The sequence below is a fragment of the Schistocerca cancellata genome, chromosome 7 (genome assembly GCF_023864275.1).
Source record: "Schistocerca cancellata isolate TAMUIC-IGC-003103 chromosome 7, iqSchCanc2.1, whole genome shotgun sequence".
NCBI classification, from domain to species: Eukaryota; Metazoa; Arthropoda; class Insecta; order Orthoptera; family Acrididae; genus Schistocerca; species Schistocerca cancellata.
The window spans coordinates 174,085,857-174,112,671 of record NC_064632.1 but is presented as its reverse complement, the minus strand read 5'-3'; the positions used below and the strand labels follow the sequence as shown (position 1 = coordinate 174,112,671).

The following is a 26,815-nucleotide window of genomic DNA, read 5'->3' as shown; positions in this document are numbered from 1 at the left end:
TTTCTTCTCATAATTTCCGTAATTCCTCTCCCATGACTATCTGCAAAAATATATGTCTGTTGCTTGTGTCCTTGCTTATGCATAACGCGGTTGTTTACTTTTTTTTCTTTACGAATATTTACCTTGTGTTTTTCTCCATTTAATCCACTTGTATATTTTTGTGTGGATAGTTTGTTCATATTTTTATCCATAGATGCACTATTAACACTTTCTTTTCTTGCGTTTGATTCACTTGTGCCTTTTTGAGTGCTCAGTTCGTTCATATATCTAGTTACAGTCGTACTGTTTACACTTTGTACATTTGGTTGTGCAGACCTAATTGGCATATAAATTTGTACTACTGTGGTGAATGTTGGCTTTGTAACTATTGTGGCAGAATAATGTGTTCACTATGCTGTTCAGTAGATTACCTGCAATCCAATTTCTTAATCATCATTAGTCATATCCCTCCAACATCCCCACTTGATTTTGTATTTAGATATAAACTTGTACTCAGCCAACCACAAGTCTTGTACATCCTGCCACAAAATTTCAATAACTCCCTCTATATCTATCTTCAGTCTATCCATTTCTTTTTTTAAGTTCTCTAACCTGTCTACCCAATTCAGGGATCTAACATACCATGCCCCTACCTATAGAATGCCAGTTTTGTTTTTCCTGGGTAATCCCCACCTGGAAATCTAAAAGGGAGACTGTTCTATCTTTGAAATATTTTACCCACAAGGATGCCACATAGTGCAGCTGCTTGCCCTCGGGAAAAATTACAGCTGTAGTTTCTCTTTGCTTTCAGTCATTCACAGTACCATCATAGCCTGGCCATGTTGGTTGATGTTAGAAGGCCAGATCAGTCAACAACCATACTGTTGCCTTTAAAACTACTGAAGAGACTATTGCTCTTCTTCAGGAACCATATATTTGTCTGGTCCTTCGCATATGCCCTTCTGGTGTGGTTGCATCTATGATATGACAAACAGTAACACTGAGGCATGAAAACCACCCAATCTCAGAAATGTCCATGGTTCATGAGGGGACAGAACAATCTCACATACAGCTTCAGTTTCTGTTATAGTGCAGTTGAGCTCTTGTCTACTCTGACAGAGACTCCACCTTCATTGCCACGTTGGCATATCCTTGTGGTATACTCTTTAAATATACTTCAAAAATCTCCTCCTGCCAGCTTCAGGCTGCAGACAGAATGACAGTTATTACCAAGCTGTTGATAATACAGTAGAATCTATGCACATTTTGGGAGATGCTTTTCACTGCTTTACTGTAGTTTATTTTTAATTGTTACAAAGCATTTGTGCTTGTATGGAAATATTCTATAATATTTTCTTACGACTACTACAGTTTTGTTAGTCTATTACTACACATTTTACTTCATACACTATCTGTATGATTAACCAGTTACATCTAATTACAGTTCTGTCCAGTTATCACTACACATAAGGCTTTAGTATCACTGTGAAAGAATGTGGTGCCACAAGTGAGAGGTTTCAGAGCTCTTTTGGTCATCTGTGTCACTTCCTCGCCACTTTACTTATAAAAAGATACTTTGCCCACTGGTATTTTGGTGTGTAACATATTTATGTAAGCACTCTAGTCTCTGGCTTCTCCTTAGTTCTTCCAAGTTTGGGTAACTTCTAATATCCGCCTATGCATTTTTGATTAAGTCATCTATTTATTGCCTTTGGGCATATTACTCAGCTATTTCATTTCATGGTTAAAAATGACATTTTAGTTTATTGTTTTCATGAAAAAATTAAGTGTGGTTGCTGTTATTGCTGTAACAGTTACTAATGTTCACACGGACTTTATCAATTACCCCAATAACCATGCCTTCATTCCCTATTCTATATTACTATATCTGTGTCATTTACCAGTCATGACTGGACAGACTATGTCAAGATTAATTACATATATACATTTAAAAAAATATTCACAAAATTAAGACATTTATACTTAATAGAAACAATATTTGTTTGTCCATTAACTTTGGTCACTATTAAAGAATTCACCAATGGAGTACAATGGGTGTTCTTTCAGGTCCTGTGCTACTCTAATTCTGAATGTTCCTAGCAGCAGGGATTGCACTTCTTGAGGCAATGAATTGAACATCTTTAGGGCAACCACTGGAAAGCTGTCTTGCATTCCCGTCAGTCGACACCTGGGTATTTTGATGCTCCTCTTGTTACGGGTATTGTGATTGTGTATATCTTGTCTCATGCTGAAGACTCCTAGGTTTTCTTTCATGCTGATGAGACATAAAAACACATACTGGCTGAAGACTGTCATAATTCCTAACTGCTTGAATAAAGGCCTGCAGTGCTCCTGTCTTTTGCTTGATGTGATTATTCTGAGAGCTTTTTTCTGTAGAATTAGCACATCCTTACAACCTGTAGAATGTCCCCATAACAGTAGGCCATAATTGATATGGCTACAGAATTGGGCATAATATACTGTTATGAGATATTGGTCATTCAATACACCTTTTAACCTCCTCAGAAGGTATATTACATGGGAGAGCTTGGAGCACACGTACACTGTGTGATCATTCATTGTTAGTTTCCTGTCTATCATGAAGCCCAGCAGTTTGACAGCCTCCATATTATCATGGCATCCGATGTTGTTAAGGGTGCATGTCAGATGTTGTGTTTTTTCTTCATTCATTTTCATTTTATTTTTGATGAACCATTCTTTAATGTTTTGGAAGAGTACATCTTTTTCTTGGAGTGATTCTGTAGCAGTTCTTTCTTTCGCAAAAAGGGTGGTGTCATTAGCAAACTGTAACATATTGTTGTTATAACCCGTATCATTGACATAAATAAGGAACAGGAGAGGCCCTTGGGGTACTCCATATTCCAGCTTTTGTTCTTATGATGTTGTTCCATGAATTGATACCACTTGTCTCCAGTTTTCCAGATAAGACTGAAAAGTTGCCAGAACAACACCTCGGACACTGCAACACTTCAATTTATTGTGCAGTATCTTGTGGGAAATGCAGTCAAATGACTTGCTAAGATCACAGAGTGTCAGTGCCACCCTTTCTCTGTCTTCGAATCCTTGCCTTATTTTTTTGATTAAGTCCAGTGCTGCTGTAAACATTGACTTTCACTTGCGAAAACCATGCTGTGTGTCCTGGAAGAGCTTATTTACTTCAAAATAATTCTGTAACTGGAATTTCATAACAGACACCATAACTTTAGCTAGAATAGGAATGATAGAAATTGGTCTGTAGTGCATTGAACAACTATACTTTTGGCTTTCCATCCGACTGAATTTGCTGAAATGGCAAGACGTTTCAAAGAAATTAAACACGGAAAACCCAAGGAAATTATATTAGTTCAGTTTCTGTTTTCGTTATAACAGTAATATTTTAGTCCTTTTGTATAGCTTGAAAAGTGTGCTCATGTCTAGTGCTGTTGGTTTTCCGTTTCCTCTGTTTCAGATACAGTATAATACACCACAGCCGAGAAGACATCTGATGCTGGTCTATTTGTAATGGTTACAGTGCCAGTAGGATTTCGTGTGTTCATGTTTCATACTTTTTAGCAGTGCTACATATTGAGCTATTCTGCTAATGGGATCATGTGTTTTGATTAGTATTTTATATGAAAATTTCTTGATTTACCTACATCTTTGATTTGCTTGTAGGCTTCTTTTCTGCAGTGTTATGTAATGTGTTCGTGTGTTTTCACTTTTTGTAGTGTTTTATTTTCAAAATATCTTGTTCAGTAATCTCTCTATTGTGCATGATGCACACACAATGCAGACAATGGGCTGACCCATTCTTAATAAACGTACTGGAGTCGCATTTGGAAGACCTGGGGTCTATTCCCCGTTTGGCCATCCTGACTTGGTTTTTCCAAGAGTTTCTTCTTGTTGCTAACGTGAATGCTGCGATGGTTCCTTCGATCGGGCCATGGCCGATTTCCTGCCCCTATCCTCACATTATCCACGCGTACGATGTTAGCGTTTTATGCGTGTATATCATCTGTGATGTCCAATACTACTGTACTAAATGGTCTACGGACGAACAAATAAATAAATGTCATACTAACAAATGACTTCATAACTAAGGACTATGAGCAAGTCATAATAACGGGCAAATGTAATATATTGTCACAGCAGTATTCAGTATTGTGATTCTCTGAGCTACTGCAAGAGTATCTTCCATTTATAATCAATTTACTAGTGTGTTTTTGCGTATATTCCTATTTCAGATCAACAGCGCATCGGCGGTTCACACAGCTGATGTAGGCCCATCTGACAATGCTCTTGCAAAAGTACACTACTGTTTTTAGGGCTACAAAACGCATTTAGTTAATAGGAGAAATGCATTTACATAATCGAAAGGACCCAGTTATAACAATGGGAGGCTACGAGACTTTGCAGAGACGTGTATGTTAATATCTACGGAACCGCTGTTTTCGCAGCTAAATACGCACAGGCGATGCATTACTATTATTATTGTTGTCTTAATATTGTATGTGTGTGGTTTTCGCATATAATCCGACATCATAGTACTCACAAATGCTTTCAAATGTAATCGCTAGATGGAGGAAGGATCGAGACATTAAGGATTGGCTCTAGTACGCACCAGTAGCGGTAGATGGCGATATGCTCTGTGTTTTGAATTAAAAGTCAATGGCGGTGAATGTTTACACCTGCGTTCGACATTTTGTGTGATTGTTCCGCTATTCGTTACTGTTAGTTGGTTGTTACAATAGCTGCATTGCGGATATCGACGGCTCTTGTTTTGTTTACACGTCCGATCGTGGTTACTGTACTAACATTGCTGTGCAAGACTAATTACGTGTGTGTTTCTGCTTGGTGCTCAAGAGCGTACCCCCGGGCTATCTGTTTATGACATTAATGTTTTAGGTTGGAATCCCCAGTGCTCGCCGAGGTTGCCTGCAGGTGCGTTACCTACCTGATGCATGATACCCAACACGGACATAATATTAAAATTTCGCCTCACCCCAGGCGCTTTAGCTTTCACGAAGTAATTGCTGATTAAACTTTATAATATCAGAATCCGCTGCATGCAGATTTTGAAGTCCGGCAGATTGTTTTCACAAACACTTTGATTTATAGGGACGAATTTGATACTTCCCGACATCTTAGGTAAAGTGAGTTTTAATGAGCTTTGTAACAAAACCATGTGCACTGTGAAAAGAATCGAATTTTTTTGATGAGGTTGACTGTTAGAAAAGGGTTATTACAACTTAATAGTTTTTCTCCAGTGAGCTTGTAATTGATATTATAGATTCAAGCCTGATTGTCAGGTAGCAGAAATCCACGAATATACAACAATCCTTTTGTGAGCACGGTATACTGGATGTCAAAGAGCTAATATCTAAAACAAAGCTATACATGTATGCTCACAGCCCTGTCCCTACTTCTGCATTATGTTCAAATGCCTGCTTTTCTATTCTTTTTGAATAGCCGATTTGGTGACAGCTCACAGTTTCTGTTTATTTTTACTAGATAAACGACTCTGGATCAGAAGACAATGATATGCATTTTCTCGGTGTCTGTACGCTTGTATATGTAATTTCACTTTTGTATCTTCACATTGTCCCCTGTTAACAGTGCAAGCGATTCTGCCTTAGAGACCTGATAGCATAACTACTAGTCGGTGCTGAAGTAAACTGAAACTGTTTATTGCCGAAACATTGCTAATTATCTTTTTAATACTTTAAGCTACTGACGAACTTAATATAGCCTAGAACTCCAATAACTATAAACTCCTACAGTATTACAAGTCAACAATGACTTATAAGAATTATACCAAATTTGCAAAAAAGAATCCACCTTTTACAATATCTGTTAAGAATGACTCCCCATAAAATATTTTTGTTGCCTTTCGGCTATGTAGGCTATAGCGTTTTCATCCAATATTAATTGAGAAAAGCAGCCCTAATAATCTGATCTCCAATACCAGTACACTTAATTCTCAAGTATCAGTGTTCAAAATCATATGCAGCATCAGAATTTATACATTTTACTGCCCATTGTCTATATGACATGTTTTACGAAGTCTTCTCTTATCTTGAAAATATCCTGTAATCATTTATGGTTATTTTTATACTTGAGTAGGTTTGTGGGAAATTTTACAGCAACTTGTTGCCAAATAAACAATTTCCAATGTAATAAAAATACGGGATATGATCTGTTATTGAGTGACATGAAAAACTGAAAACATGTTATGGTCTGATGGACGATGTAATATTTACAGGTTCACTCAAGCTCAACCAGCTCTTTGGCACTGCTGCTACATTGTGAGGTGAGTGTCGTGTAGATCATGACGTAACATCAACCCATTCACACATCATGTTCTGTCAGTCCCATATTGAAGGAGGGCCTTCGAGGATGCTGAGTGAGTCAAGTTTTACATTAACAGGCAGTGACAGCCATTGCTGGTTCCTTCCATGAAGTGTACCAACAACAACTTGAGGGGTTCTAGTTGTGATATTTCTCGAGGTATACCACATTTCAGCTGACTTTTTCTTTTGTCATCATGTTCAGAATATTAAGTTATAATTTAACCTGAAATATTCTGCTGAAGTATTGTTTCGCCACTAATAGTTGAAGCCATTTATTAGGATGTTGTAACAAGTTAGCAATACTGAAGTACTCTTTCTGCTACATTAAAGTGCTTTGGTTTAAAGGAAATGAACTAGAGAAATTGAATTAACCAGACGGTACAAAATAAAAGCGCAGTAAATGGAATTTATTTCAAATTAGTCAAATTATCTCATGATCTACACACTACTGAATATGAAATTAGGTGAAACTAGTGCTATTTTATGAATGATACACAAATTTACTTGGACTCATATTCAAATGTGTGTGAAATCTTGTGGGACTTAACTGCTAAGGTCATCAATCCATAAGCTTACACACTACTTAACCTAAGTTATCCTAAGGACAAACACACACACCCATGCTCGAGGGAGAACTCGAACTTCCGCCGGGACCAGCCGCACAGTCCATGACTGCAGCCTCTTAGACTGCACGGCTCTTTATTTTACTACCCATTTCGGTAGTGTGCCGTCATATCTGTATGAAAAGATTATTAATCTCATGCCATATCAATTATCAGTATGGAAGTCCATATGATACATTTCTTATCTGCACTGTTGCACATGTACAGAAAACCATCTGATGTCTTATTGCAAGTGCAGTTTTAACCATGACTTCTAATAGATAATGCCATATTTTGTCCTAAGACAGCTGTTGGTTTGGTTTTCTGTATAAGTGTCGCAGTGTAGATAGGACTCATATTACATTGATTTCCATATTGATAAATGATTTGATATGATCAGTAATTGATCTTTTTATGCTGATATGATAGTAGATTAAATTAGCCCAGATGTAATTTTCAATCCAATAGCTCCACAGTGAGGAGATCCTCCAGGATGTAGAACATGTCAGAAAAAAATACCAAAGCCAGTAATAATAAAAGACCATTAATACAGTTACATCCCATTCATTCCAAACAATATATTACTGCTGTTAGAAATTGCTAGCAAAAAATTTTCTATCTTTTTTTATGATTTTGTTATGTCCTTGTAAGGGATTACTAGAAAAACAATGAGTGTCACATGACAAATTATGCTAATCAAAGTTGTTGAGTTACTTTGAAATTATACTAGGGATTTGTGGATATTGAATAATAGTCAGACTATGGTAGAAATGTTACAAAACACAAAACAAGAATACGTTGTAATTTTTTTTATTTTGCATACCAGAATGATGGTAGTAACTGCTATGTGTTTCATTGCAGCAGGGAGAAAAAGTGTGAAATTTAGTATAAAGTTACACCGATCAGAGGTGTCAGCAGAAATGAAATTATTATTGACGATGTTTCTGTTTGTTGTTGTCACATATTTCAATTCCAATATGAATGTAAGATGCATCAGAAAAAATAACATGTAACACTATACATTGACTGCTACGTGCATCCTTAGATTTTTACATGAGAGGGGTATTAAATACAAGTATTAGTCATGTTGAAACATAAAAAGACCTGTGTGAGGTAGCTATTGAAATGTAGAATTTCTCTACAAGTAATACTGAACAGTTTTGAGTTCTCGTTTCTAAGGATTCAGAAGGCTCCTGCAATAGTTACAGTCATTTTTAGTAATATGACGTATGATCCTCCCATGCATACAAAAATGACGGATTTAGAGAAATAATATTGAGAAATCGAAAAGTAACTCTATCAGTTTGATAGGGAGAAGGGCAGCAGCTCTTACGTAGTGCCTATTAGAACGAATGTCGATTGTATGGGAGAATTGCCCCTCTAGAAGAGTTCATAGAATGCTTACAGGACAGATGAGCAGACCTGCAGACCCAAGTAGCTGACGTCAGTGTGTTGCAAAGTTGTTAACATGGTTTCGTTTTCAGAATGTTGAGCTACTTAGCTTCTACACGAGTTTCATAAGCACTAGAGTTGCAAAACTAACATTGGCTACCACAGACCACCACAAATAAGCATAGATTACGATAGTTTTCCTAGTAGTTTTGGTCAGTTAAGATCGTACCCGCATTATCAGTACGTTAGGAGTGTTGCATACCTATTGGGCGTACCTCATAACGATCGCACTCAGTGTCTTACTAGATTCCCCTAAAAATAGGAAACTGATTGAGGGCTACATAAAGTTTCCGATAGCCTGCGGAACATTTTTGTTCTACGTCTTATTCTACTGGTTACTACTTAAAAATAAACAGTATTTATAACAACACTGAAATTGTCAATATTTAATTGGGGTTTTATTTGAAAATCGTTGATTTGTAGCGTGAAACGGAGGGATATTCTAGTAAAAATAAAGAAAACAATACCTATTTATCATATGGCGCTTTACAAAAAAAAAAAAAAAATAAATAAAAAAAAGCGAAATAAAAAGTATATTAACATCGCTTCAGGATTCCCGGCGGGGTCAGGGATTTTCTCTGCCTCGTGATGGCTGGGTGTTGTGTGCTGTCCTTAGGTTAGTTAGGTTTAAGTAGTTCTAAGTTCTAGGGGACTTATGACCACAGCAGTTGAGTCCCATAGTGCTCAGAGCCATTTGAGCCATCGCTTCAGTACTTCAACGATCTTGCATAAAACGTGCTTCTGTTAGCCATAAACAACTTTCCCATTTATCGGTAGTAACAGGAAACACCTGCACTTCATCATGATGAAGAACGTTCTGTTGAGTACAAAATACCAAAGTGCAGAAGTTATGCGATCAACTAATTTTTGTTACTTACCAAATGCAATGTATATTCTGTAAGGATATAAATACACTGTAAGCTAAAAGTATATGATGTGTGGGCTCTAATTATGTGTAAAGCAAACAAAGACGCAAACAGAGGTTCCCAGTTTCTCTCTTACACATTTATGTTTCTTTCCTTGCGAATGCTACCAGTAATACTGTTAATCCTGCCATTTACTACGGCATTTATGCACTGTATCTAAAACTATCAAACCGTAGTTTTGATAGAGTGGAACTCTAATACGCTGTGACAAAAGTCGTGGGATATCTCGTAATATCGTGCCGGGCCTCCTTTTGCCCGTCGTAGTGCAGCAACTCGAGATGGCAACAACTCGAGAAGTCAATGAAAGTCTCCTGCAGAAATATTGAGCGACATACCTCTATAGATGTCCATAATTGTGAAAGTGTTGACGGTTTAGGATTTTGTGCACAAAATGACCTGTCCCATAAATTTTCGATGGGATTCATGTCGGAAGATCTGGGTGCCCAAATCATTAGCTCGAATTCTCCAGAATGTTCTTCAAACCGATGACACGGCGCATTGTCGTCCATAAAAACTCCGTTGTTGTTTTGGAACATGAAGTCCATGAGTGGCTACAAATGGTCTCCAAGTAGCGGAACATAACCATTTTCAGTCAATGATCCGTTCAGTTGGACCATAGGAACCAGTCCATTCCGTGTAAACACAGCCCACATCATTATGGAGCTACCGCCAGCTTGCACGGAGCTTGGTTGACAACTTGGGTCCATGGCTTCGTGGGGTCTGCATCGCACTCGAACCCTACCATCAGCTCTTACCAACTCAAATTGGGACTCATCTGACCAGGCCACGGTTTTCCATTCGTCTAGGGTTCATCTGATATGATCGCGAGCCCAGGTGCTAGCAAAGGTACTTACGTCAGTCGTCTGCTCCCATCGCCGATGAACGCCGGATTTCGCTGCACTGTGCTAACGGATACGTTCGTCGTACGTCACACATCGATTTCTGCGGTGCTTACAGGTGGTGGTGCTTGTCTGGTAGCAATGACCTCTCTACGCAAATGCTGCTGTTCTCGGTCGTTAAGTGAAGGCCATCGGCCACTGCATTGTCCGTGGTGTGAGATAATGTCTGAAATTTGGTATTTTCGGCACACTTTGGACACTTTTGATCTCGGAAAATTGATTTATTGATTTCCCTGACGATTACCGAAATGGAATGTACCATATGTCTAACTCCAACTACCATTCCGCGTTCAAAAGTCTCTTAATTTCCGTCGTGCAGCCATAATCACGTCGGAAACCTTTTCACATGAATCAGCTGAGTGCAGATGACAGCTCCGCCAATGCACTGTCCTTTTATATCGTGTACGTACGATGCTACCGCCATCTGCATATGTGCATATTGCTGTCCCATGGATTTTGTCATTTCAGATTAGGCACCTTCGCGAGGTCCCGAAGGATTAAACAGCGCAGTCGATGCTTGTTTCTTAACTTGCTGAAAATCTTCAACACAGCTTACAATAATGTCTGCGAAATAAATATGACCATAGCGAGTATTGCGTGAATTAAATACTTCCCAGCAAAGAGCACATAGTTTTTAATGTTGAAACTTAAGTAGCGTCAAGCATACCCAAGGAATTGTCTTAATTTAAGGGGTGATTGTTCATAATGGGAGGAAGAATCGTTAGAAAAATATTTCGAACTGCGGGACGATTTGCAGATTACGAAAGCTTGGTGCACGGATTGGCGTTAAGGTATAGCCTGCCCATCGACGATTGTAATGGAATACAAGTAAATACACTCATGGAAATGGAAAAAAGAACACATTGACACCGGTGTGTCAGACCCACCATACTTGCTCCGGACACTGCGAGAGGGCTGTACAAGCAATGATCACACGCACGGCACAGCGGACACACCAGGAACCGCGGTGTTGGCCGTCGAATGGCGCTAGCTGCGCAGCATTTGTGCACCGCCGCCGTCAGTGTCAGCCAGTTTGCCGTGGCATACGGAGCTCCATCGCAGTCTTTAACACTGGTAGCATGCCGCGACAGCGTGGACGTGAACCGTATGTGCAGTTGACGGACTTTGAGCGAGGGCGTATAGTGGGCATGCGGGAGGCCGGGTGGACGTACCGCCGAAGTGCTCAACACGTGGGGCGTGAGGTCTCCACAGTATATCGATGTTGTCGCCAGTGGTCGGCGGAAGGTGCACGTGCCCGTCGACCTGGGACCGGACCGCAGCGACGCACGGATGCACGCCAAGACCGTAGGATCCTACGCAGTGCCGTAGGGGACCGCACCGCCACTTCCCAGCAAATTAGGGACACTGTTGCTCCTGGGGTATCGGCGAGGACCATTCGCAACCGTCTCCATGAAGCTGGGCTACGGTCCCGCACACCGTTAGGCCGTCTTCCGCTCACGCCCCAACATCGTGCAGCCCGCCTCCAGTGGTGTCGCGACAGGCGTGAATGGAGGGACGAATGGAGACGTGTCGTCTTCAGCGATGAGAGTCGCTTCTGCCTTGGTGCCAATGATGGTCGTATGCGTGTTTGGCGCCGTGCAGGTGAGCGCCACAATCAGGACTGCATACGACCGAGGCACACAGGGCCAACACCCGGCATCATGGTGTGGGGAGCGATCTCCTACACTGGCCGTACACCACTGGTGATCGTCGAGGGGACACTGAATAGTGCACGGTACATCCAAACCGTCACCGAACCCATCGTTCTACCATTCCTAGACCGGCAAAGGAACTTGCTGTTCCAACAGGACAATGCACGTCCGCATGTATCCCGTGCCACCCAACGTGCTCTAGAAGGTGTAAGTCAACTACCCTGGCCAGCAAGATCTCCTGTCCCCCATTGAGCATGTTTGGGACTGGATGAAGCGTCGTCTCACGCGGTCTGCACGTCCAGCACGAACGCTGGTCCAACTGAGGCGCCAGGTGGAAATGGCATGGCAAGCCGTTCCACAGGACTACATCCAGCATCTCTACGATCGTCTCCATGGGAGAATAGCAGCCTGCATTGCTGCGAAAGGTGGATATACACTGTACTAGTGCCGACATTGTGCATGCTCTGTTGCCTGTGTCTATGTGCCTGTGGTTCTGTCAGTGTGATCATGTGATGTATCTGACCCCAGGAATGTGTCAATAAAGTTTCCCCTTCCTGGGACAATGAATTCACGGTGTTCTTATTTCAATTTCCAGGAGTGTAGATGAAATAACTTCAACTGTTGCACTCCTGTCGTCCTCAGTTACGTATAATGTTACGATATGTTAAAAATTATTACTTTGTGATCGTCTAATCACAAATGAATAAAACAGTTTTTGTGCCATAACGCGTTTCGCCCCTATTCTTTTCAAGGGTGTCTTCAGTGACAGATTTCGTTGATGTTGATCTACATATTGCGTTCTTGTTCCTGTGTTACAGCTATTCTCCGTATGATAACGGCCATTTGAAATTTCATTTTCACACTTTACAGCACTAGGACTGTTAAACTGTGTTTTGACGTTATGTTTTCTATCGAATGTTTTTGCAACTATCGGGCAATTAGTCTGATAACTTGCAGCGTGAGAACCATACTTACTTTCTGACTACCAGTACTTAGCCACACACCACCTCCATCTCTGCAGCGAGAAACTGCCCTAATACAAATGTTCGTGCAAACATTCTGAGCATCAGCACAGGTAGGTTTCATTCTCGTCTCCTACCCCTGGATACCACAAAAAAGTTGGAAACTGCTTTAATGCTCGAGACACACATGGCAGATTAATGTTACGACTGAATAACTTAAGATGCTATGCATACCGACCAAGCCAACTGGCTTTGAATTGACGTGCAACATCTGGTCCTTTCTTAACCGAATAAGAACCAAAATTGAAGGTCTGTCGAGTCTTTGCACAAATGGAAGAAAATATCTTCAGTCACAAAGTTTTGACTGTGGCGCTGAAAAGCAGACTGTTCGCCTGTAATTGAAGAATGTCCTCTTGCTACCTGGCCATATTGGGATACAGGGTAACGACGCGGCTGATAAAATTACCAAGGAAGCATGTTGGGATGGTGCTGTCCGTCAATGTCCCATCCCGTTGCACGCCATTATCTCATTTTGTAACACGTGCATCATGCGTCAGTGGGAGACTGAATGTTTGCAGCTGACAGACAACAAACTGCGGTCGCTCAACGCGACCACAAAGGCTTGGCGGACTTCGTGTTAGCCTCGTCGCTGGAAGGAGGTTTTGCTTACCGGTATAGCCCTTTCACACATGGCTTCCTCCTTCGGCGGGAGGATCCAGCATTCTGTGAAGTTTGTGGCTTGCCGCTTTCAGTTCAGCGTATTGTGGCTACTGATATTAGGGCAGCCCTCGGTCTCGCTTGAGATCTGCCTACCATCCTCGTAGATACCGATACCAGTGTTAACAGAGTGGTGAAATTTTGTGAACTGTCAGACCTCATCCCTAAACTGGTGGTTAAGGGCGGCAGACGTTAATACGTTATAAACTGCTCCACATGTGGGGACAGCCTTCGCCCCCACCCATGAGATTTGACTTTTCGTCAGGGCGCTAATGACCATGATGTCGTGCGCCCCCTCAACCCTAATCGTCATCATCGACTTACTGGTGATGACGGAGGGATCAGTAGACTATCTTCGTGGCCAGTACATTAGTCTGTAGTTTGAGATAATTGTAATATTATTTTTGTGTGATGTATCCACACGCTAAAATAATTCATCGAGGCAGCTGTCAGTTGGCGGCTTTTATTACTACTGGTTAGTAGCAACTACCAGTTGGTAACAAACAGCCGAAACCTGACGTCAAGTGAGATGTCCAGTTCCGACATTGATCGCGCTGATGCACTCCATCGGATGCGTGCTCTCTTACTTGACGTAATGTGGATACTTAAATGCTATCTTGTCTTCATTGCCCCCACGCAGTTGAGTACCCGTCATTGCATACGTGCCGATGAGGTGAGCCAGTTTCCCTTGGCCGTAAATAAGCGCTGTATTCTCCCTTCGGACGCGTTAGAAAACAGTTAATATCATCCAGCTAGCTTATTTCGTAGAGATAAGTGTCCGTGTTAATCGGCGGCATTACACCCCATACAAATATTTCTTCGTATGTACTTTATATTATTATTAACTGAAAATAGTTTTCTTTCTCTTCTTATATACAGCAGGATCGCTTAGTCTGTCCAGCCAAGAGGGGACTGCTTCTCAAACTTGATGTAAATCATTGCCGTAGTGAGAGAGAATTCTTTAGATGTTCCACAAAAAAATGACACGTCGTGCTGCAGAATTCGATCAGCCGCACATTTTGAGTTTGCAGCCACATAATACATATCACTTCAAAATGTTTTTCTACAAAAAAATCATTTAATACTTTCGGTTGGAATGCAGGCTCCGTTATTCTTCACGTAACTGATATTAACGCTTGAGCTACCACCAAAGTCAAATTTCAACTCAAGGAATTAAGTGAAACTATTTCAAGAGATTGTTCAAGATTAGCCACTAAAGAAATTAAGCTTTCCCTCTTTCAAATTTTCCAGAATTATAATTCAAACAATTTTTCTAAGATACATGAAATTTTCGGTATATGTTCTGACGTGCTTAATATTTTCCAACATAGACTTCTCACTAATAACTTTCAAAGGAGCGTCTCGAAAAAAGTCAAAATTGATGTATCACTCATAGGCTTTTCATTGTTATTCAAAAATCATTAAAACTGAAAAAAATCTCTTTCTGGCTTGGAAGAATAATCACTATGCTATTCAGCATACGTAGTCAACACATATTTGAATTAACACACTTTTTTTTATAACACGTCGATATACAGTGAGTGGTCATTCACGTTCACGTTCAAGACCTCATGTGTACAAATACATCATACATAAACTAGTTTCTGACATTCATTTAATAAGAATGCGCAGAGAAGATTTAACAATGATGGCACTCCCTCGAACCGCCGGCGCCGTTGTTTTTTTTAGCGATTCGCATTGCAGATTATTGCGTCGGTAGAACACCGTTGGATCACTTTGCCAGCATCTGTCCCGTACGAATAAAAAAAAAAACCATTGTAGTACACACACCATATACCAAATACATAATTCAATACTACACTTTTCTTACACACGTGATGTTGCTCAAGCGGAAGCTAAGGACGATTCTGTTTCCTAAAATCTACAGCACCACGCAAGCAGCTGCCTCGCTGAAGTATTGTGGGATAAACAAAACGTGATCCGGTGGCATGCCCGAGAACCGTACGTGGAACGTATCCGCCGGGGAAGCCTACACAGGTGCAATTTAATATCACGAAATTTAAATACCTACACTCCCAGATTTCATTCCTTTTACCTTTCTTTTTTTTAAAAAAAGAATCCTCCCCGAACCAAGAAATCCTAGACCAGAAACCGCAAGTGAAGTGCAAGTCCTAAAGTTTATCAACATCCTCTTCCCCCCGCCCCTCCCACCCATTTTCACGTAATAATATGATAGAATAGGCATGAGTTTGGATAGTGAAATGGAGTGCGTCGACAGTGAGTATTAATTATTATAGTTAATTAAATCTAGCTCCCACCCGTTCTCACACGTCTTCAACAGCCCCTTGTATCTAGCATAATAATGTATCTTCGTAACAGAGGATGCATAGGGTAGTACAACAAAGATCCTTGTTAGTTATTTCAACATCTTACTTAGTAGCTGCTCAGGAAAATAAATTACCATGGAAATAAATAGCCAACAGACATCCATCTCCTGAGGTTTTCGTTTGTAGCTACAATCAGTTGTGAGGTAAATATAGGGATGTGGAATTCCACCAGGCACAAAGTATTGGTAGGCTAAATAAGAAGAAACTGATGTGAAATAAGTATAAACTATAGGTAGGATATATCATAAACGGAAAAAATAAACTGTTTCAAAACAAAAGAAAGCTTGCCTAACTCAAGGTGAGAAGGGCTTTGAGGAAATATAAAATTGGTCCTTTTTTCTACGAGATAGTTCTGTAGCATGTTAGAAATGTTATCGCCAGGTTTCAGAAGTTAATTCGTGCTATAAATAATGTAAAAGCCGTCTTGTTGGTACCCTTGCGCGGTGCCATATTTTCTTTTCCACGCGACTCTGTTCTTGTTATGCGATATTTTACTACTTCCTGCCATCAGAGAAGATATCTGTAAAGTCGGAAGGCTGTGAGCCCATTTACGATTTATTAAAGAAATGGTGGAGCACAAAACACGAACGAAAGCTTTAATAACCTCATTTAGAAGAGACGCCCAAAGACTACATTTTGCTCACCCACTGTCTGGTGTTCGATGATGGTAACACGATAAGAATCGTGACGCTTCAGGCCTAGTATTTGATGCAGGTTGCTTCAATGAAAACCTGTTGAGAAAGACTGATGTGCGTATTACTAGTTTTGAAATATCAGTGAAGGATATTGCTAGAAAGGCACGCTGGAAGGATCAGATTAGAAGGAAAGAGCTACATGATGACCAAATGTATGGTTCTGACCAGTATTAAGGTGCTTGTTTCTGCATAAATACTAATAACATCCCTTTTCCAGGTTTCCACAACTTTCGTTTATCAGTGTACAAGGAACATTTTCTGTTGAAGCATTGCAGACAAAAAGGTGAAATTAGCAATTGACTTTCTGTATGCTATAACACAACTCCCTATGTTACAATTTTTCGAAGTGCATTACTGTCAAATTTGTTTACATTTTTATGAATTAAAAATTCTGTGTGTCATATATGTTGTTTGTTGTGGTCTTCAGTCCTGAAACTGGTTTGATGCAGCTCTCCATGCTACTCTATCCTGTGCAAGCTTCATCATCTCCCAATACCTGCTGCAACCTACATCCTTTTGAATCTGCTTAGTGTATTCATCTCTTGGTCTCCCTCTACCATTTTTACCCTCCACGCTGCCCTCCAATACTAAATTGGTGATCCCTTGATGCCTCAGAACATGTCCTACCAACCGATCCCTTCTTCTAGTCAAGTTGTGCCACAAACTCTTCTCCCCAATCCTATTCAATACCTCCTCATTAGTTATGTGATCTACCCATCTAATCTTCAGCATTCTTCTGTAGCACCACATTTCGAAAGCTTCTATTCTCTTCTTGTCCAAACTATTTATCGTCCATGTTTCACTTCCATACATGGCTACACTCCATACAAATACTTTCAGAAACGTCTTCCTGACACTTAAATCTATACTCGATGTTAACAAATTTCTCTTCTTCAGAAACGCTTTCCTTGCCATTGCCAGTCTACATTTTATATCCTCTCTACTTCGACCATCATCAGTTATTTCGCTCCCCAAATAGCAAAACTCCTTTACTACTTTAAGTGTCTCATTTCCTAATCTAATTCCCTCAGCATCACCAGACTTAATTCGACTACATTCCATTATCCTCGTTTTGCTTTTGCTGATGTTCATCTTATATCCTTCTTTCAAGACACTGTCCATTCCGTTCAACTGCTCTTCCAAGCCCTTTGCTGTCTCTGACAGAATTACAATGTCATCGGCGAACCTCAAAATTTTTATTTCTTCTCCATGGATTTTAATGCCTACTCCAAATTTTTCTTTTGTTTCCTTTACTGCTTGCTCAATATACAGATTGAATAACATCGGGGAGAGGCTACAACCCTGTCTTGCTCCCTTCCCAACCACTGCTTCCCTTTCCTGCCCCTCGACTCTTATAACTGCCATCTGGTTTCTGCACAAATTGAAATTAGCCTATCGCTCCCTATATTTTACCCCTGCCACCTTCAGAATTTGAAAGAGAGTATTCCAGTCAACATTGTCAAAAGCTTTCTCTAAGCCTACAAATGCTACAAACGTAGGTTTGCCTTACCTTAATCTAGCTTCTAAGATAAGTCGTAAGGTCAGATTTGCTTCACGTGTTCCAGTATTTCTACGGAATCCAAACTGATCTTCCATGAGGTCAGCTTCTGCTAGTTTTTCCATTCGTCTGTAAAGAATTCGCGTTAGTATTTTGCAGTCGTGACTTATTAAACTGATAGTTCGGTAATTTTAACATCTGTCAACACCTGCTTTCTTTGGGATTGGAATTATTATATTCTTCTTGAAGTCTGTGGGTATTTCGCCTGTCTCATACCTCTTGCTCACCAGATGGTAGAGTTTTGTCAGGACTGGCTCTCCCAAGGCTGTCAGTTGTTCTAATGGAATCTTGTCTACTCCGGGGGCCTTGTTTCGACTCAGGTCTTTCAGTGCTCTGTCAAACTCTTCACGCATTATCGTATCTCCCATTCCTTCTTCATCTACATCCTCTTCCATTTCCATAATATTGTCCTCAAGTACATTGCCCTTGTATAGATCCTCTATATACTCACTCCACCTTTCTGCTATCCCTTCTTTGCTTAGAACTGGGTTTCCATCTGAGCTCTTGATATTCATACAAGTGGTTCTCTTTTCTCCAAAGGTCTCTTTAATTTTCCTGTAGGCTGTATCCATCTTATCCCTAGTGAAATAAGCCTCCACGTCCTTACATTTGTCCTCTAGCCATCCCTGCTTAGCCATTTTGCACTTTCTGTCGATATCATTTTTGAGACGTTTGTATTCCTTTTTGCCTGCTTCATTTACTGCATTTTTAGATTTTCTCCTTTCATCAATTAACTTCAATATTTCTTCTGTTACCCATGGGGTTCTACTAGCCCTCATCTTTTTACCTACTTGATCCTCTGCTGCCTTCACTACTTCATCCGTCAAAGCTACTCATTCTTCTTCTACTGCATTTTTTTCAACCATTCCTGTCAATTGTTCCCTTATGCTCTCCCTGAAACTCTGTACAACCTCTGGTTTAGTCAGTTTATCCAGGTCCCATCTCCTTAAATTCCCACCTTTTTGCAGTTTCTTCAGTTTTAATCGACAGTTCATAACCTATAGATTGTGGTCAGAGTCCACATCTGCCCCTGGAAATGTCTTACAATTTAGAACCTGGTTCCTAAATCTCTCTCTTACCATTATATAATCTATCTGAAACCTGTCAGTATCTCCAGGCTTCTTCCATGTATTCAGCCTTCTTTCATGATTCTTGAACCAAGTGTTAGCTACGATTAAGTTGTGTTCTGTGCTAAATTCTACCAGGCGACTTCCTCTTTCATTTGTTAGCCCCAATCGATATTCACCTACTACTTTTCCTTCTCTCCCCTTTCCTAATACCGAATGCCAGTCACCCATGACTATTAAATTTTCGTCTCCCTTCACTATCTGAATAATTTCTTTGATTTCATCATACATTTCTTCAATTTCTTCTTCATCTGCAGAGCTAGTTGGCATATAAACTTGTACTACTGTAGTAGGCGTGGGCTTCGTGTCTATCTTGGCCACAATAATGCGTTCACTATGCTGTTTGTAGTAGCTTACCAGCATTCCTATTTTGCTATTCATTATTAAACCCACTCCTGCATTACCCCTATTTGATTTTGTGTTTATAACCCGGTATTCACCTGACCAGAAGTCTTGTTCCTCCTGACACAGAACTTCACTAACTCCCACAATATCTAACTTTAACCTATCCATTTCCCTTTTTAAATTTTCCAACCTACCTGCCCGATTAAGGGATCTGACATTCCACGCTCCGATCCGTAGAACGCGTGTTCTTTCTCGTGATAACGACTTCCTCCTGAGTAGTCCCCCTCTGCGGGTTCGGGGGTAAGAATAGGCCCGCGGTATTCCTGCCTGTCGTAAGAGGCGACCAGAAGGAGTCTCAAACGTTTCGGCCTTATGTGATGGTCCCCTGTTGGGTTCAAAAATGGCTCTGAGCACTATGGGACTTAACTTCTGTGGTCATCAGTCCCCTAGAACTTAAAACTACTTAAACCTAACTAACCTAAGGACATCACACGCATCCATGCTCGAGGCAGGATTCGAACCTGCGACCGTAGCAGTCCTGCATTTCCGGACTGCGCGCCTAGAACCACTAGACCACCGCGGCCGGCCCCCTGTTGGGTTTGACCTCCATATCTCAAAATTCTTCCGAAGAGCGAGCCTACTGGGGAAGGGCGCCTTACCTGGTGCATTGTGTACAACTTGCGATCAAACCTTTCGCCAGCTTATTTGTCGTTGCATTGCAGTGCTCCCCGTTCTCCATCTTTTGGGCAGGGATACGTTCCTGCGTGCACTTTCGACCTTGCGCTATGCAGTGCCACTTTCTGCACTGACGACGACTATGGACCACATTTCACCTAACATCCAGCACGGTAGCCAGTCCGTTGTGGCGGGACCGACATGTACCCTGTTGGTTGTAGCCCCCTGACAACACAGAGATCGCTCTACTGATGGCTGCGCCGTTAACTCCCCACGTATGCCAAGGAGTAGATGCCCGTCTCCTGGGGCATCGGGACTCCCGTCAATGGCCATCCTGCCAGGTGGCCATTGCTGCGGCTGGGTGGCGCCCGTGGGGAGGGCCCTTGGTCGGAGTAGGTGGCATCAGGGCGGATGACCCGCAATGAAGCGTGGTACATCATCTCTCGCTGGCGGCCAGCCGCCAACAGTCTCTAAGCGTTCTCGGGCTCAATTTAATGCTCAGAAGTATGATCCGAAAACGTTCCCCTCCCTGGCCACGCCGTGGGAAGAGCGTAAGTCCCAGGATGGAGGTAACAGTTATTCGCCCCGATTCTTAGTTTGCACGAGAGCTGATGGGGAGTCTTTTCTCTCCACAAAGCCTCAGTTCTTCGTCGAGCATTTAGAGGACAAGTTTGGGGAGGTGGAGGGCTTGTCTAAAATGCGCTCTGGCTCAGTGCTGATACAAACGGCATCCTCCGCCCAGTCACGCAGGTTACTTGCTTGTGACAAGTTGGGGGATGTTAACGTTACTATTACTCCACATAAGAGTTTAAATATGGTCCAGGGTGTTATTTTCCATAGGGACCTCCTTTTGCAGTCTGATGACGAGCTGCGCGCCAACTTAGAACGTAGAGGTGTTCATTTCGTCCGGCGCGTTCATCGGGGTCCGAGGGACAATCAGGTTGCTACCGGTGCCTTCATCTTGGCCTTCGAGGGTGATACGTTACCGGAAAAGGTCAAGGTGATGGTCTACCGATGTGACGTCAAGCCCTATATCCCTCCCCCGATGCGGTGCTTCAAGTGCTGGAAGTTCGGCCATATGTCTTCCCGCTGCACTTCCAGCCTCACATGTCGAGATTGCGGACGCCCATCTCATCCCGATACTCCATGTGCCCCGCCTCCCATCTGCGTCAACTGCGGGGAGCACCATTCACCTTGCTCGCCAGACTGCAGAATATTCCAGAAAGAGCGCAAAATCATGGAATATAAGACCCTGGACCGACTGACTTATACTGAGGCCAAACGGAAATACGACCGATTACATCCAGTGCGAATGACAACTTCCTACGCCGCTGCTACAACACCTGTGCTAGCCCCATCAGTTTCGCGCCTTCCGGCCGGATCGACGAGTGGTACAACTCCTCCTGCCCCCTTGCCAGTGGGGGGCTCTACCCACCGGGTTGCTCCTGTGCCACCTACCTCAGGAGCAACACCATCCCCCCCATCGGGGACGTCGGTCCCCGCTTCTAAGCCGGAGAAGTGTCCAACTTCTTCGGCTTCTCACGCTCGCAAGGGGTCCCTTGGGTCCCTCCCTTCCCAGGTTTCCACCAGCGGGAAGGTTGACGATCGACAGTGGCATAAGTGCCCACAATCTGCAGGTCGAAGGGCTTCCCGATCCTGCTCAGTCCCGGAGACTGAATCGGTGAAGCCCTCCCAGCCAGTTAAACCCAAGGAGCAGCGTGAGAAATCAAAGAAGAGCAGCTCTAAGCCCAAGGAACGCGCGGTGGTAGCCACCCCATCGCAACCTTCTAGCTCTGCGTCTGGGGACGAGGTGGAGATTCTGGCGTCCGCTGAGGACCTCGATCTCGCCGGTCCCTCAGACGCCGTGAATAGCAATAGCACTAGCACGGGTGCTCAATCGGAGGCAGCAGGTGACCCAGCGGTGTAATCTGCCGTCCCAGTCCCGGCACGCCTTTCTCAGCCATGGACAAAACCATCCTCCAGTGGAACTGCAGCGGTTTCTTCCACCATCTAGCTGAGCTCCGCCAACTTATCAGCCTTCACCCTTTCCTCTGCATTGCTCTGCAGGAAACTTGGTTTCCAGCAATGCGCACCCCCGCCCTCCGTGGCTATCGGGGTTATTATAAGAACCGAGCAGCTTATGAAAGGGCGTCTGGTGGCGTCTGCATCTATGTCCTTAACTCTCTTCACAGCGCGTCTGTCCCTCTACAAACAGCTTTAGAGGCTGTCGCTGTTAGGGTGTGGACGCCGCAGGCTCTTACCGTCTGCAGTCTTTACCTTCCACCGGAGGGTGATGTCGCGCAGCATGTCCTGGCTGCGCTGATAGCCCAATTGCCGCCACCTTTCTTATTACTGGGCGACTTTAACGCCCATAACCCTTTGTGGGGTGGGTCAGTGGCAACAGGTCGAGGCGCCACCGTTGAGCATTTATTGTCGCAGCTCGATCTCTCGATTTTGAATGATGGTGCCTCCACACACTTCAGTGTGGCGCATGGCACCTACTCCGCCATTGACCTTTCAATCTGTAGCCCTAGCCTCTTACCATCTGTCCACTGGAGTGTGCATGACGACCTGTGTGGTAGTGACCACTTTCCGATTTTTCTGTCACTACCACAGCGTCACTCTTCTGGGCGCCCTAGCAGATGGGCTATGAATAAGGCTGACTGGGACTTGTTCTCCTCCACTGCCGCTATTGAGCCTCTCTCAACTGATGCCATTGATGCGGTGGTTACATCGGTCACCGCCGGCATCGTCACTGCCGCCGAGTCTGCCATTCCCCGTTCTTCTGGGTCCCCTCGGCGGAGGGCTGTGCCTTGGTGGTCGCCTGAGATCGCTGAAGCGATTAAAGATCGCCGGCGGGCGCTCCAGCGTCACAAGCGACATCCCTCCATGGACCACCTTATCGCCTTCAAACGGCTGCGTGCGCGGGCCCGCCTCCTTATCCGCCAAGGCAAGAAGGAGTGCTGGGAGCGGTATGTGTCCACCATTGGACTCCATGTCACTCCATCGCAGGTCTGGGCCAAGATTCGACGGGTCTTCGGCTATCGGACCCCTGCCAGCGTCCCTGCGCTCTCACTGAATGGAGCAGTTTGTACTGACTCCGACGTCATTGCAAACCGCTTAGCAGAGCATTTTGCTATGAGTTCCGCTTCTGCGAATTACCCCCAGGCCTTCCGCTCCATTAAAGAGCGGATGGAACGTCGGAGCCTTTCTTTTCGCACCAACGCTTCTGAACCCTACAACGCTCCATTCAGTGAGTGGGAATTTCACAGTGCCCTTGCCGCTTGCCCTGATACCGCTCCCGGGCCAGATCGCATCCACTGTCAGATGCTGAAACACCTTTCAGTGGACTGCAAGCGACGCCTCCTCGACCTTTACAACCGTCTCTGGGTCGAGGGTGAGTTTCCGTCGCAATGGCGGGAAAGTATTGTCATCCCCATTTTGAAACCTGGAAAGAACCCTCTGGAGGTGGACAGCTACCGTCCCATTAGTCTCACCAACGTTCTTTGCAAGTTGCTTGAACGGATGGTGAGCCGGCGCTTAAATTGGGTGCTGGAGTCTCGGGGCCTTCTTGCTCCGTCCTAGGGTGGGTTCCGTAAAGGCCGCTCCGCCACCGACAATCTGGTGAGCCTTGAGTCGGCCATCCGTACTGCCTTTGCCCGCCGTCAGCACCTGGTCGCTGTCTTTTTCGACATGCGGAAGGCGTACGATACGACATGGCGTCATCACATCCTTTCTACGCTTCATGGATGGGGTCTTCGGGGCCCTCTGCCGATCTTTATCAGAAATTTTCTGTCGTATCGTACCTTCCGCGAGCAAGTCGCGGCCTCGTATAGTTCCTCCCTCGTCCAGGAGAACGGGGTACCCCAGGGCTCTGTCCTCAGTGTCTGCCTGTTTTTAATTGCAATAAACGGTCTCGCTGCGGCAGTAGGAAATTCTGTCTCCGCTTCCCTGTATGCTGACGACTTCTGTCTTTACTATAGTTCTATTAACATTGCAGCAGCTGAACGTCAGCTACAGGGCGCAATCCGCAAGGCGCAGTCTTGGGCTGTAGCGCGTGGTTTTCAGTTTTCGGCTGCCAAGACCCGCGTTATGCATTTCTGCCGGCGCCGAACGGTCCATCCTGAGCCGCGGCTTTATCTTGGCGACGAACTTCTTGCTGTGGTGGAGTCCCACAGGTTTTTGGGTGTCCTTTTTGATGCCCGGTTGACTTGGCTGCCTCATATCCGGCAGCTTAAACAAGCGTGTTGGCGGCATCTCAACGCCCTGCGTTGTTTGAGCCACACCCGCTGGGGCGCCGACCGATCTACCCTGTTGCGGCTCTACCAGGCGTTAATCCAGTCTCGCCTGGATTATGGGTGCCTAGCTTATGGCTCAGCATCCCCATCTGCGTTGCGGGTGCTGGACCCAATTCTCCACAGCGGGATACGCCTTGCCACTGGTGCTTTCCGCACCAGCCCTGTGGACAGCGTCCTAGTGGAGGCAGGTGTACCTCCACTGCGGTTCCGACGCCAACGTTTGCTGGCCGCTTATGCTGCCCATGTTTTTAGCTTGCCCGGGCATCCAAATTATCGTCTCCTGTTCCCGCAGTCAGTCGTCCATCTGCCAGATCGTCGGCCCCGGTCGGGTTGTCCGATCGCCGTACGCATCAAGGAGCTTCTCTGCGGGCTTGGGTTTTTCCCAGTTCCACCTCCTTTCCGCGCGCCTCTGCGTACACCCCCGTGGTGTGTTCCTCGCCCTTGCCTTCGGCTCGACTTGGCACAGGGCTCGAAGGACTCGGTCCCTCCAGAGGCCTTCCGCCGCCGCTTTTATTCCATCCTGGCCACGTATCAGGGCTCTGGAATTGTTTACACCGACGGTTCGATGGTTGCTGGTCGTGTCGGGTATGCGCTAACTCTAGGGGACCATTCCGAACAACGGTCCTTGGCGGCTGGCTGCAGCGTTTACACTGCTGAGCTAGTCGCCATCTTTCGTGCCCTAGAGTATATCCGCTCCTGCTCAGGTGAGTCCTTCGTTATCTGTAGCGATTCCCTGAGCGGTTTACGAGCTCTCGACCAGTGTTTTCCTCGTTCTCGTCTGGTGATGGCTATCCATGAGTCCCTGCATACTCTTGCGCGTTGCGGCCGCTCTGTGGTCTTTGTGTGGACCCCCGGTCATGTCGGTATCCCGGGCAATGAACATGTTGACCGCCTGGCGAAAGAGGCCACGAGTAAACAGTCTCTGGACGTTGGCCTCCCAGAGACTGATTTGCGGGCAGTCCTCCGCCGAAAAGTTTTTGCGCTTTGGGACGCTGAATGGCGCAATCGGATCATGCCCAATAAACTCCGTGCCATCAAGGAGACGACGACTGTGTGGCGGTCATCCCTGCGAGCCAACCGCAGGGACTCTGTCGTCCTTTGTCGGCTCCGCATTGGCCACTCCCACCTGACACACAGTTATTTACTGCGCCGGGAGGACCCTCCTGTATGTCGCTGCGGGGCGGCTTTGACAGTGGCCCACATTTTGTTGGCCTGCCCCCTTTTAGCTGTGGTCAGGCAGACATTTGCGCTGCCTGATACGCTCCCTGCCCTCTTATGTGATGACCCTGGTATGGCTGACTTCGTTTTCCGTTTTATTCGGGCAGGGGGTTTTTATTATTTACTCTGAGTGTTTGTTCTGTTCTTTTGTGTTGATTCTGGCCATTGGCCTACGATTCTACGCTGAGTTTTTAATGTGTTCTCGGTGGTTGGCTTTTCCTTTTTATCTCTATGGTCGGCCAACCACTGTCACACTCTGTGTGATTTTAATTTGTTTCGTCTGATCTCTGTAGGAGTATTTCTTGTCCTGTGTCGTCTGACGTCTTTCCTGTTGTTCGTTTTTTTTATTCTCTTTGGGTGGTTTTACTTTTTTTGGAAAAAGGGACCGATGACCGTCGCAGTCTGGTCCCTTTAATCCCCCCCAAACCAACCAACCAACTACAAATTTACCATGAAACGATATTGCAATACCATGCAGAAAGAATTTAAAGGATTTGATTAACAATGAAAGAGCAAAAAATTGCAACGATCGACAAACGGGATTCATTGTACTGTACATCAAGAAACACTTTGTGATAGATTTGCAGGCATGCAGCATGTAAAGAAATTGGTGGTACGAATAGTAAAGTTCCGGAAGTCGCACATATTATTCCACTGCCAGTTGCAATAGTTTTCGATGGAACTGAACAAAGAGTGTGGAGACTTTATATATTACTGGAAAGTATATTGGTTAAGGAACATGCCTGGAACGATTTTTCGGTTGAAAACTCGCCACTGTTGATTTTATGAAGGAGAGATGAGCACACGAACAAAAATTAGAACATCCAAAATGAATTGCAGGCCTCGCGTTGCAGGTGAACATGACTGCACACCGCTCACAGTAAGACACTGCAAGGTGAGGAACAATTTATTTCTGATTTGATGGGGACACATTTAAAAAGAAGATTGCTTTATAGAAGGAACACATTCTGAGAAACACAGTCCAGTTCGCAAGCTTACTGCCGTTAAAGAA

At 44.0% G+C, this 26,815-nt stretch overlaps 1 protein-coding gene across 1 annotated transcript in view; it reads left to right on the top strand.

The window, feature by feature from the left end:
* Positions 1–4,656: 4,656 nt before the first annotated feature.
* Positions 4,657–26,815, top strand: part of LOC126091907 (focal adhesion kinase 1) — a 752,716-nt gene continuing 730,557 nt past the window's right edge. Inside the window, exons 1-2 of the mRNA XM_049907213.1 lie at positions 4,657–4,920; positions 6,242–6,289. The gene's annotated coding sequence lies outside the window, so the exon portion shown is untranslated. The remainder of the gene's footprint in view (positions 4,921–6,241; positions 6,290–26,815) is intronic.